Raw genomic sequence first — 12,121 nt, 5'->3', positions numbered from 1 at the left:
GTCACATTACCAGATCGGTCATGTATGAGCTCTCTTGCGGGAGGAAAATAGCTGTTGATGACGGGTCCAACACGTGATCCAATACCATGTGAATCACACACACACTTAAATATAAAGTATTACTACTATTATTACTACTATTATTACTACTACTACTACTACAACAACGACATATGTGTTTAAGCTAAGGTTATATGGCATAGGTATGTTGGTGAAAATTTCCCTAGTTTACAATAGTCATACCTGTTACTTTTTTCCCAACCTTGATATGTCCCACGAATTTATCATGTAAATACAGATTTTCTTGCTCATTATTTGATATACATTATGTTTAGTAATCAAGTTATACTAAACTATGCTTTCCTGTACAAATAAATATGTCGAATACATGGCAACGAACGTTGCATTTTATGAAGGTAAATACTATTGGGTGGTTTAAGGTATAACTTTAGTAGTAGCGTTCCGTCTGGAAATAGATGCCAATTAGTGAAATAACAAATAAGAGTAGACAAATTTCAGTTATTTGATTTTATGTGAATAAAATCGCCCTTTGCAAACATTGAATAAGTTATTGTTATTAATCACGTTTGAGCTGTAGAAATATAAGGAAGCTTATTTTGGTCTGTGAAATCGGTGTTTCCATATCAATGGGATGAACTTTCAGCCGGGAAGTCTCAATTACTTGTGAACTAGAGTCTCGAGACCTCACATGATTATTAGCTTTGCGCAGTGGCAGTATCGTAACCAATGAGGTCCTACCGAGGTGCGATTATTGCTAGTTGAAAACTTTTCCCAATACCCCGCCTGTCGACTTGCAATATAGTCGGCAATGGCAATTTTTAGGAGCCCGTAAATGGGCTTTCTTATAATAAATAGAAACTTGAAGGAAGTAATGACAAGCCACCATGCATCTAACTTGCAGCCACCATGCATCAAACTTACACAAAGATAGGCAATGGTACTTAAAAAGGTCGGACTTTAGACATTTCCCCTACCAATAGGCAATTATATTTAAGAATACTTGAACAGTAGTACTCGAAGGTTCTCTTCAGGAATTATCCGGAAATAAATTAAATTTGGAAATGGGTAGAAATAATTTCGCCAACCGTGTAGTTAATGAATGGTATAAAACTCCTGCACAGGTAGTGCAATGTAGTTCAGTTCGAAGCTTTAAGAATCATTTAGATAAACACCTAAGCAAGATGCTGTAATGATGATAATTTATTTTATATTATTTGTTTTATTTTGTTATAATTTGTCTGTTTGATTCTCATTTATTATTAGTTATATGTCAATTTATTATTATTTACTATTTACCTCTTTGTGTATTATTTAACTATACCTATGCATTTATTTATGTATTTTATTTGTTAATTACATTATTGTATTTTTATTTATTTATTTGTTATTATGATTTTTTCGCATCCGACCTAGATATGGACCAAAAGGTCTCCTGTCGGCATGCTCCGCCTTTGTAATCCTTTGTGACAAAGTGTATTATTTCAGAGTATATGACAAACATTGATCATGCATGCTGGTGTTAGTGTCCGTTCAATTAAGGATATCAACAATACTTAGAAAGCACAAATGAATTCTCAGCCTTGCAGGTAAAACGTATGACGAAAGATCCTACCCTCTTGGAAAGGCAAACGTGAAAGAATGGACTGGACAGTAGCGTGAGTCACTGAAGGGAATTGATCTCTTGGTATGGGGCAGGAAACAAGAAGTCACGAGAACAAATTGGAGAGGAAGAAAAATATACGCGCAAAGGATGAAAAGAAGATTTTTCATACGGGCTCTATGCTAGTTTTTATTATTTTTACCCCCCCCCCCCCGAAAAAAAAAAAAAAAAAAAAAAAAAAGGAATTCAATACTAGGTATCCTAGTTGGAAGAAATAGAGGCAGGACTTCATTTGTTTAGTTAACATAAGAATGGAGGAGACTGTACACTAGGCAGTTCCATGTCCCTTACCACCTTTCATAGTTACTTAATCCTCTCTTAAAACAACTTCAGCCCTCTCTACATTGTTACTAGATTTATTCCATTCGTTAACTATTCTCTTGGTAAACCAGTTCTTGCCTATTTCCTTCTTAAACCTAGATTTGTCCAGTTTAAGTCCAGCACTATTGTATTAATAATATGACCTTGCCTGCATCAACCATGTTAAGGACCTTGACCCATCTGTAACCACAATTAGGTACATATATATATTTTTTATATATATTTCAGTATAAAATAAGATTTACAAGCACTTCAAGCCAATAACCAATGCAAATGAATTAATAAATGTAAAGAATATAGACTGAGTCACTGGTAAGAATATGATAATATACTAGGGGTAGCTCAAAAAGCCCAACGAGGTGCTTATTTCCTCGTGTGCAACCTATTCAGATCTGGGGATTCTGAGAACAAAACTGCCAAATGTCTGTACATATTCACCCAAGCTGAACATATAATAATTAGGCCTGCAAAGCTTCGATCCACATAAACTGTGTTCACGAGCCCACGATAGTGTGAATCCCTGCAGTTTAATCATGCTATCAAAACGATCATTTGTATTTCCATAGGCTCTTCCGTCAGCGAGTGAAAGTTCGTTTAATACAGGTTCAAGGGACAGGCAGTTCGTTTAACTTGTTACACCTTAAGATTTGCTAATAATAGTTTTACAAGGCCAGTAGTGTATTTACATTTAACAGTGCTAGAAATATATCTAATGTCTATCTAGGTATGCCTTACACATTCTATGAATATTTTCTACCGGATCGTAAACCCGGATTCTCCTCTGTGTGTTATATGGAAGCCCAATTACGGGCTCACAAAAATTGCCATTGCCGACTATATTTCAAGTCGACAGGCGGGGTATTGGGAAAAGTTTTCAACTAGCAATAATCGCACCTCGGTTGGACCTCATTGGTTACGATACTGCCACTGCGCAAAGCTAAAGAGTGTAGTAGTTCCTCGAAAGTAGTCAACAAATAATGATGACTCATCGGGTGCCATTCCTGCGATAACCTTTATGGAAATTTTGCATTAACTGAATAGCTTATAGTTTTTTTTTATTATTTTGTACCTAACGTTAGATAATAATTATGTCTCACTAAAATACAATGGATAATATAAGATGAATGATGATATATATCTACCTATATATTTACATAAGAAATTACTCGGAAGAGACCCCATCTGCCGTCATAGTAAATTGCTAACTGGCAACTCGGGTTGATTGGACCAACCAGTGATTTTTATCTTATAGATAATAATGATAATAGGTTTATTTGGCAATTAATCATATACATGAAATACAGATAATGAAAAGAAAAGAACACAAAATAAAAAATTACAATTACAATTGCCGGGGATAACACAAAAAACAAAACAAACAAACAAACATATAAGCTTATTTCCATTGTGGTCCTCTTATAACTCCTCACGTTCTGCCTTGTTGTGTCACTTATGCCAATATTCATGTTTTGGGTCATTACAACACATCTGTGGTATGGTATCCTGTATGTTGATGTTTCTGATATTCTTACAAACATTCCCATTTATAGATCGCGCCAGAAGGTATTGATCATGAAGGGGGGACTTTAAATAAAGCTAAGTTAAAGTAACATGTATCATTGTACTATTATTATCGTTCAAGAAAACAGAACATAAGGTGAAGTGACGATGAAACTTTGAAGCTAAAATATGGGGGTTTATTCAGATTGAAATTTCGACCCCGTGGGCCTTCCTGAACTGAAGAAGCTCAGGGGATCGAAACGTCTTGTTCTGAACATTGCCCCATACTCAGGTGGCAGTCTAGTATTAAAGTTTCACTGACACCTTGTGGGGGAAACAGAACATATTTAAATGAGCATTTTATGTATCTGCAGATTATCACAAAAGTGGCTACAGAGTGAATAACGCTATTAGTCTGATTTGTACCTTTATATGTCAGTAGTGATGGAACAATATTTCCTTTGCATATTCACCTTTCTCTTTATTATCAAGTACAAATGTATGAGGACGACCGAAAAATGCAAGTTGGATTTCTTAAGGAATAATAACACACTTATGAGTTTCACAATAAATTCAAACTGATGCTATATATAAACCCAGCCAAGCCAGATATAATGAGTTTTGATCACGGTATCCCCTGCGCCAGGTAATTAGTTTCAATTTTTTAACACCATCATCAGACCCTGGAACTCTAACGAGCTATGTTGTCTTCTATGGTCATCTACTTGGATATTGAGCGTAGAGATATCCTTTGCAGATATGTTACAGGTCCTTTGCAGGTATGGTACAGGTAGAATCCTTTACGGGTATGTTACAGGTACCATCCCTTGCAGGTTTAAAGGTAGAATCCTGTAACCACACCATCGCAGCAATGTAGCACCCTAAAAGTAGTGATAATTGTTACAATTCTTATTCCCTTGTCAGTAAGCAAGCTGACTTTGTGTTTGACCCCTGTATATTGATATAAATATAATATCATTGATGTATGATTATGATAAAACCCAATTACGGGCTCACAAAATTGTTAGTGCCCGAATGTAACGGTAGGCACTATTTAGATACTCTCGTTACTGCTTTCGTTCTCTCCTTTCCACAAGGATTTGTGACTCCCCGACTGCCATTCCTTTGATAACTTTTATGGAAGTATTGTATTTACTGAATAGCATATGTTTTTCACAGTTTTGTAGATAATGTACGATTATATATTATTTCACAGTTATATAATGTGTGATACTAGATGAAAAATGATAAATATGAATGTACACAAGTAGTCACTCGGAATGGAGACCCCATCTGCTAGCATAATCAATTCCTAACTAGCAACTCAAGTTGATTGCCCCAGACTTTTTTTCAACAAAATTCTTATAATTCCTCGCGTACTACCTTGTGTCAATTACACAAATCTTCATATTTTGAATTGTTGCAACACATATGCGGCGTGGTATACTGGTCACTGATGTTTATGTTTTTATTTAGGTACGAATATCCTCATAGATCGCGCCAAAAGATATTGATCGCAAATGGAGAACTTTAGATTAAGCTAACTTAAAGTAACCTTTGCATAATAGTACTATCATCGTTATTTAACAACGGAACAAATGAAGATGAGATGACAATAAAGCTTTAAGGCTAGAGTATTGAACTTTATACTTGAAAGTTATCTTCGTCATTATTTCATGTGTAGATCAACCACAAACGAGAAGTCACATTCCCTGTCATATGACATTTGTATCTTAATTTCTTTAGGGTGATTTCTGTAAGTTTTAAAGTATAAAAAGTCACAATTTCGGAAGATGTAAAACATAAGCGAAAAAGCCCTCTTATGAAGCCTCACAACATCTGTTCTCCCAAGTGTTTTCTTTCAATATCTTCTCTCCCCTTAATTACTCTTAATCCTTCCTTTAAAAAAATCGGTCATATCTCATTTGTATCTTAATTCTTAGATTTATTTCTTTATTATTTTGTGAATATAAGTCACTTAAGTCAACCATGCATGTAGATCATGTCTTTAAATGCAAATCACACTCTGGAAAAGAATCGTTCATGTAGATAATAGTTTTAAATGTAGACCACATACAGAAGAAGAATCGTGCATTTTGGTCACACATTGAAGAAGAATCGTACAAATAGGCACTGAAGAAGAATCGTGCATGTAGATCAGTCTTAAATGTAGATCACACTGAAGAGGAATCGTGCATGTAGATCACACACTGAAGAGGAATCGAGCAATTATAACACACAGTGAACAATCGTGCATATAGATCACATACTGAAGAGGAATAGAGCATACAGATCACACGCCAAAAGAGCATTTGATTAATTATCAGCGTATCGTCAGATGGGGCAAAAATAGAGCCATGGGGAGTAAAAAATGGCTATCGTCTGCTATATACCTAATTTATTTAGATTAAAAAAATGTGTTTTGCATAATTCCTCCCTTAATTTTGTTGGCAAGCTTAATTATGTAACAAAACAGTTTTAACCCATGTGGCTACTTTTGCTCCTTCCAACGGTATTGTAGTATGCATCGCGAAAGAGCGCCTCCTACTTACAGAAAAAAAAAACAGTTTTATTGTAAATTACATTTAACAAATCAGGTTTGTGATACACACTGATAACACCCTTAGCATACATTTGCTGAAGTACTCCTCTGCGGATTCTACTCAAAAGTTCTTTGGATGGTATGGTTGTGAAGCCCAGGAAAGGGCTCTTAAAAATTGCCAACCGACTATATTGCAAGTCGACGAGCGGGGTATTGGTTAAAGTTTTCAACTAGCAATAATCGCACCTCGGATAGACCTCATTGGTTACGATACTGCCACTGCGCAAAGTTAAATGTATGTAGGTAGTCGAGGGTCTAGATCACAAGGGACGGTGACTACCCGGTTGACGGTTCCTGTTCCGTTTGTATGGAAATAAGGTTTCACTCATTAAAATAGGGTTACTTACATTTTCTTGACTAGTGTAAGATAATAATTAGTTCATTATTTTGTAGCTGAAATGATACTACATTTGTTAGCAAAGTAGCAGTAACTGCTTAATTCAAGGAAAATTAAAAGAGAGAAAAAAAAGGTCAAGATGCTTTGTAATGCAGAAACAGCCATCACATTCCTCCATGTATGTTTATAAGAAGTTAACTGCCTAGATATACTCAAGCTAACAAAATCCATTTATCCGTAGAATATTCTGATTTTTTTTCCGCCACCAAGGCAATTTTTGTTGCCAACACAAAGTTGTTGACGAGGTTAGGCTAGGTTAGGTTAACCAAAGGTCTGAAAAAAGGAAACCACAAAAAATATATATTTACTGAATTTTGAGCTTCAAGTTAGTTCTCCTTTTTCAAATTTTACTTCCCGGTAAAGTAACCGAAGAATCCTGTTTTTTTCACATTATTTTACCACAGTATGAATATACTGTACAATAACAACGCAAAAGTATAGGAATGGGCTTAGAAAAAGTGCAGTATGCAGTACTAATTTATGAAATTCGAAAACCAAAATAATCAGTTTTAACATCACTGACAGTATATGAACAGTATAAATCTACTTAAAATGTTAGTTATCAAACACATTAGTGTACTACATGTCTGGTGACTAGCAGATGTTCCCAATACTTTTCTTCGATAATACCATTTCTATATTCTATCCGAGCTTATGAACATATGATAGAATTTGAACAAACTTATTACGTATGCGTAAAGGACAGTCATACTTGCTAGGGCTACTCTCTAGAGTTGACTGGTTCACGAAACCAAAATGATAATTGGTTGGCTTCCTTTTTGGTAGTTATCACTGTCACCCACCTCTGGGCCTTTCCCTCTTTGACCTTTGTGCTGCGAGTCGTTATTCCAATTCGTGGGTGGGGAGCTGGGTATGTGTGAGGTAACTGCATTACCCATAGATCTGTTATACATGAGCTCATTTGGGAGGGTAGTAGTTGTCGATCACGAGTCCAACACGTGATCCAAGACCATGGTGAACTACAATCACACACATTCATTTAGATATAAGTTAGTACTACTATTACGACTACTACTACGGGTACACATGAGTATAAGCTAAGCTAACTATATATCATAGGTATTTTGGTGAAACGTCCACAAGACTAATTTTAGATAATTAAAGTCCTTCCTGTTACTTCCGTCCAAGTCTTGAAATGTTTCACGGATTTATGTAAACAGATTTTCTTGCTCATTATTTGATATAAAGTATATTTACTACTCAAGTTGCACTAAAGGGTGTTTTCCTGTACAAATAAGTATGTCGAATACTTGGCAACAAATGGTGCATCACACGGCTTGATGGCCCAATGGTAGCGATCAAGTGGTGTCACTACGCTCCGGGTTCGAATTCCGCTGAGGACAATTAATTTCAGTATCGCTGCGTTGCGAGTCGCTACTCCAACTCTCATGGGCGGAGAGTTTGGTGTATGTGTGTGTGTGTGTTGGGTCACAGTATTACCCATAGATCGGTCATACGAGCTTTGAGCTCTCGTCGGGGAGGTTAATGGCTGTCGATCGCGAGTCCAACCCGTGATCCGAGACCATGGTGGTGAATGTTCAAGAGTAACGCTCCGTCTGGGAAATCCCCAAATCAGTTGCTGGTACTCACACTGAAGAAGAATCGCGCATGTAGATCACATACATACTGAAGAGAAATCGAACATGTAGATCACACGCCCAAAGAGCACCTGATTATCAGCGTATCGTCAGAAGGGGCAGAAGTAGAGCCATGGGGGGTAAAAATGGGTATCGTCTATGTTACATACCTAATTTATTTAGGCAGAAAAATAAAACCAACCAGTATGTGTTTTGTATAATTTCTCCCTTAATATTGTTGACAAACATAATTAGGTATGTGACAAAGCAGTTTTACCCCATTTGGCCACTTTTGCCCTTTCCAACGGTACTGTAGCATCGCAAAAGAGCGCTTCCTATTTACAATAAAATTTGTTTTATTGTTAATTACATATAACAATGTAGTGTGCTATAGCATCCAGCCAAATTAAGTTTGTGATACACTACACCCTTCGCATCCACATGTTTGAGTATTCAAAGTTTTCTTAAGAAAAGTTCTTTAGATGATAATGTAGTGTAGCCCAGGAAAGGGCTCTTAAAAATTGCCAACCGACTATATTGCAAGTCGACGAGCGGGGTATTGGTTAAAGTTTTCAACTAGCAATAATCGCACCTCGGATAGACCTCATTGGTTACGATACTGCCACTGCGCAAAGTTAAATGTATGTAGGTAGTCGAGGGTGTAGATCACAAGGGATGGTGACTCCCCGGTTGACGGTTCTTGTTTCGCTTGTATGGAAATAAGGTTTCACTCATTAAAATAGGGTTACTTACATTTTCTTAACTAGTGTAAGATAATAATTAGTTCATTATTTTGTAGCTGAAATGATACTAAATTTGTTAGCAAACAAAGCAGTAACTGCTTAATTCAAGGAAAATTAAAAGAGAGAGAAAAAAAAAGGTCAAGATGCTTCGTAATGCAGAAACAGCCATCACATTCCTCCATGTATGTTTATAAGAAGTTAACTGCCTAGATATACTCAAGCTAACCAAATCCATTTATCCGTAGAATATTCTGATTTTTTTTCCGCCACCAAGGCAATTTTTGTTGCCAACACAAAGTTGTTGACGAGGTTAGGCTAGGTTAGGTTAACCAAAGGTCTGAAAAAAGGAAACCATAAAAAATATATATTTACTGAATTTTGAGCTTCAAGTTAGTTCTCCTTTTTCAAATTTTACTTCCCGGTAAAGTAACCGAAGAATCCTGTTTATTTTTCACATTATTTTACCACAGTATGAATATACTGTACAATAACAACGCAAAAGTATAGGAATGGGCTTAGAAAAAGTGCAGTATGCAGTACTAATTTATGAAATTCGAAAACCAAAATAATCAGGTTTTAACATCACTGACAGTTTTGAAGCCGGAAACAATATATGAACAGTATAAATCTACTTAAAATGTTAGTTATCAAACACATTAGTGTACTACATGTCTGGTGACTAGCAGTTGTTCCCAATACTTTTCTTCGGTAATACAATTTCCATATTCTCTCCGAGCTTATGAACATATGATAGAATTTGAACAAACTTATTACGTATGCGTAAAGGACAGTCATACTTGCTAGGGCTACTCTCTTAGAGTTGACTGGTTCACGAAACCAAAATGATAATTGGTTGGCTTTTTTGGCAGTTATCACTGTCACCCACCTCTGGGCCTTTCCCTCTTTGACCTTTGTGCTGCGAGTCGTTATTCCAACTCGTGGGTAGGGAGCTGGGTATGTGTGAGGTAACTGCATTACCCATAGATCTGTCATACATGAGCTTATTTGGGAGGGTAGTAGTTGTCAATCACGAGTCCAACACGTGATCCAAGACCATGGTGAACTACATGCTCACACATTCATTTAGATATAAGTTAGTGCTACTATTACGACTACTAGTGCTACGGGTACACATGAGTATAAGCTAAGCTAACTACATATCATAGGTATTTTGGTGAAACGTCCACAAGACTAATTTTAGATAATTAAAGTCCCACCTGTTACTTCCGTCCAAGTCTTGAAATGTCTCACGGATTTATCATGTAAACAGATTTTCTTGCTCATTATTTGATATAAAGTATATTTACTACTCAAGTTGTACTAAAGGGTGTTTTCCTGTACAAATAAACATGTCGAATACTTGGCAACAAATGGTGCATCACACGGCTTGATGGCCCAGTGGTAGCGATCAAGTGGTGTCACAGCGGTCCGGGTTCGAATTCCGCCCAGGACAACTAATTTCAGTATCGCTGCGTTGCGAGTCGTTACTCCAACTCTCATGGGTGGAGAGTTTGGTGTGTGTTGGGTCAAAGTATTACCCATAGATCGGTCATACGAGCTTTGAGCTCTCGTCGGGGAGGTTAATGGCTGTCGATCGCGAGTCCAACCCGTGATCCGAGACCATGGTGGTGAACGTTCAAGAGTAACGCTCCGTCTGGGAAATCCCCAAATCAGTTGCTGGTACACTGAAGAAGAATCGCGCATGTAGATCACATACATACTGAAGAGAAATCGAACATGTAGATCACACGCCCAAAGAGCACCTGATTAATTATCAGCGTATCGTCAGAAGGGGCAGAAGTAGAGCCATGGGGGGTAAAAATGGCTATCGTCTATGTTACATACCTAATTTATTTAGGCAGAAAAATAAAACCAACCAGTATGTGTTTTGTATAATTTCTCCCTTAATATTGCTGACAAACATAATTAGGTATGTGACAAAGCAGTTTTACCCCATTTGGCCACTTTTGCCCTTTCCAACGGTACTGTAGCATCGCAAAAGAGCGCTTCCTATTTACAATAAAAATTGTTTTATTGTTAATTACATTTAACAATGTAGTGTGCTACAGCATCCAGCTAAATTAAGTTTGTGATACACTACACCCTTCGCATCCACTTGTTTGAGTAATCAAAATGTTCTTAAGAAAAGTTCTTTGGATGTTAATGTAGTGAAGCCCAGGAAAGGGCTCTTAAAAATTGCCAACCGACTATATTGCAAGTCGACGAGCGGGGTATTGGTTAAAGTTTTCAACTAGCAATAATCGCACCTCGGTTAGACCTCACTGGTTACGATACTGCCACTGCGCAAAGTTAAATGTATGTAGGTGGTCGAGGGCGTAGATCACAAGGGATGGTGACTCCCCGGTTGACGGTTCCTGTTCCGCTTTTATGGAAATAAGGTTTCACTCATTAAAATAGGGTTACTTACATTTTCTTAACATTGTAAGATAATAATTAGTTCATTATTTTGTAGCTGAAATTATACTACCTACAAAATAGCAGTAACTGCTTAATTAAAGGAAAACTAAAAGAGAAAAAAAGGTCAAGATGCTTCGTAATGCAGAAATAGCCATCACATTCCTCCATGTATGATTATAAGAAGTTAACTGCCTAGATATACTCAAGCTTACAAAATCCATTCTGATTTTTTTCCGCCACCAAGGCAATTTATGTTGCCAACACAAAGTGGTCGACAAGGTTAGGTTAGATTTTAAATATCGTTACCTTGCTAAGTGTTGTCGTAGCCAAACGATCGTGTGCGGTAAGTGTGCAAGCGAAAATCCTACAGATGCCTGCTCTGCAAATGTGTTTCAATGTGTCAACTACCCCTCTAACAAGAAACATACATCCACCTCCCGAGATTGCCCTACCATCAAAGTGAGAAAAAATTGTACCGAGAAAGCAAATTGTGGCATCTCTTCTTACGAAGTACGGAAGCGTGTGCTGGAAAGACAAGTTACCCCAACTAGTCCCTCCGGAGCAACTTCCTATGCTTCTGCAGTTAAGATAACATACAAAACCATTGAAACGCAGACTGTAAGCAAGCATTCCGATAAAGGCAACGTTTTCTACCCACCTAGGCTACCAGACAAACCACGCATTCGCACCTTCTTTTTCCGACCACCCCAGAGCTTCCACTACATGAGCCTGCACATGTGGAAGAGGGTGTTCCGATGGAGATCGCCGGCTCCTGCAAACGACTATTAAGCCCGATATCCAGCCCAGACCGAGCATCAAGGGCAAAACACACCTCTCCCACAAAGGCCAAGAAAGGAAGAA

General features: G+C 37.3%; 5 non-coding genes across 5 annotated transcripts; 1 reads left to right on the top strand and 4 right to left on the bottom strand.

The window, feature by feature from the left end:
• Positions 1-718: 718 nt before the first annotated feature.
• Positions 719-858, top strand: LOC143017648 (U4 spliceosomal RNA). The gene has a single exon (XR_012965678.1). It is a non-coding gene; the product is annotated as a U4 spliceosomal RNA (small nuclear RNA).
• Positions 859-2,801: 1,943 nt separating this feature from the next.
• Positions 2,802-2,941, bottom strand: LOC143017663 (U4 spliceosomal RNA). Its single transcript, XR_012965688.1, has one exon. It is a non-coding gene; the product is annotated as a U4 spliceosomal RNA (small nuclear RNA).
• Positions 2,942-6,197: 3,256 nt separating this feature from the next.
• On the bottom strand, positions 6,198-6,335 carry LOC143017656 (U4 spliceosomal RNA). Its single transcript, XR_012965686.1, has one exon. It is a non-coding gene; the product is annotated as a U4 spliceosomal RNA (small nuclear RNA).
• Positions 6,336-8,598: 2,263 nt separating this feature from the next.
• LOC143017655 (U4 spliceosomal RNA) lies at positions 8,599-8,736 on the bottom strand. Its single transcript, XR_012965685.1, has one exon. It is a non-coding gene; the product is annotated as a U4 spliceosomal RNA (small nuclear RNA).
• A 2,280-nt stretch (positions 8,737-11,016) lies between these two features.
• Positions 11,017-11,154, bottom strand: LOC143017654 (U4 spliceosomal RNA). Its single transcript, XR_012965684.1, has one exon. It is a non-coding gene; the product is annotated as a U4 spliceosomal RNA (small nuclear RNA).
• Between the last annotated feature and the right edge of the window lie 967 nt (positions 11,155-12,121).

The sequence above is a fragment of the Oratosquilla oratoria genome, chromosome 32 (genome assembly GCF_046742065.1).
Source record: "Oratosquilla oratoria isolate Oo_2021 chromosome 32, ASM4674206v1, whole genome shotgun sequence".
Classification (NCBI taxonomy): Eukaryota; Metazoa; Arthropoda; class Malacostraca; order Stomatopoda; family Squillidae; genus Oratosquilla; species Oratosquilla oratoria.
This window is presented reverse-complemented; position numbering and strand designations above follow the sequence as displayed.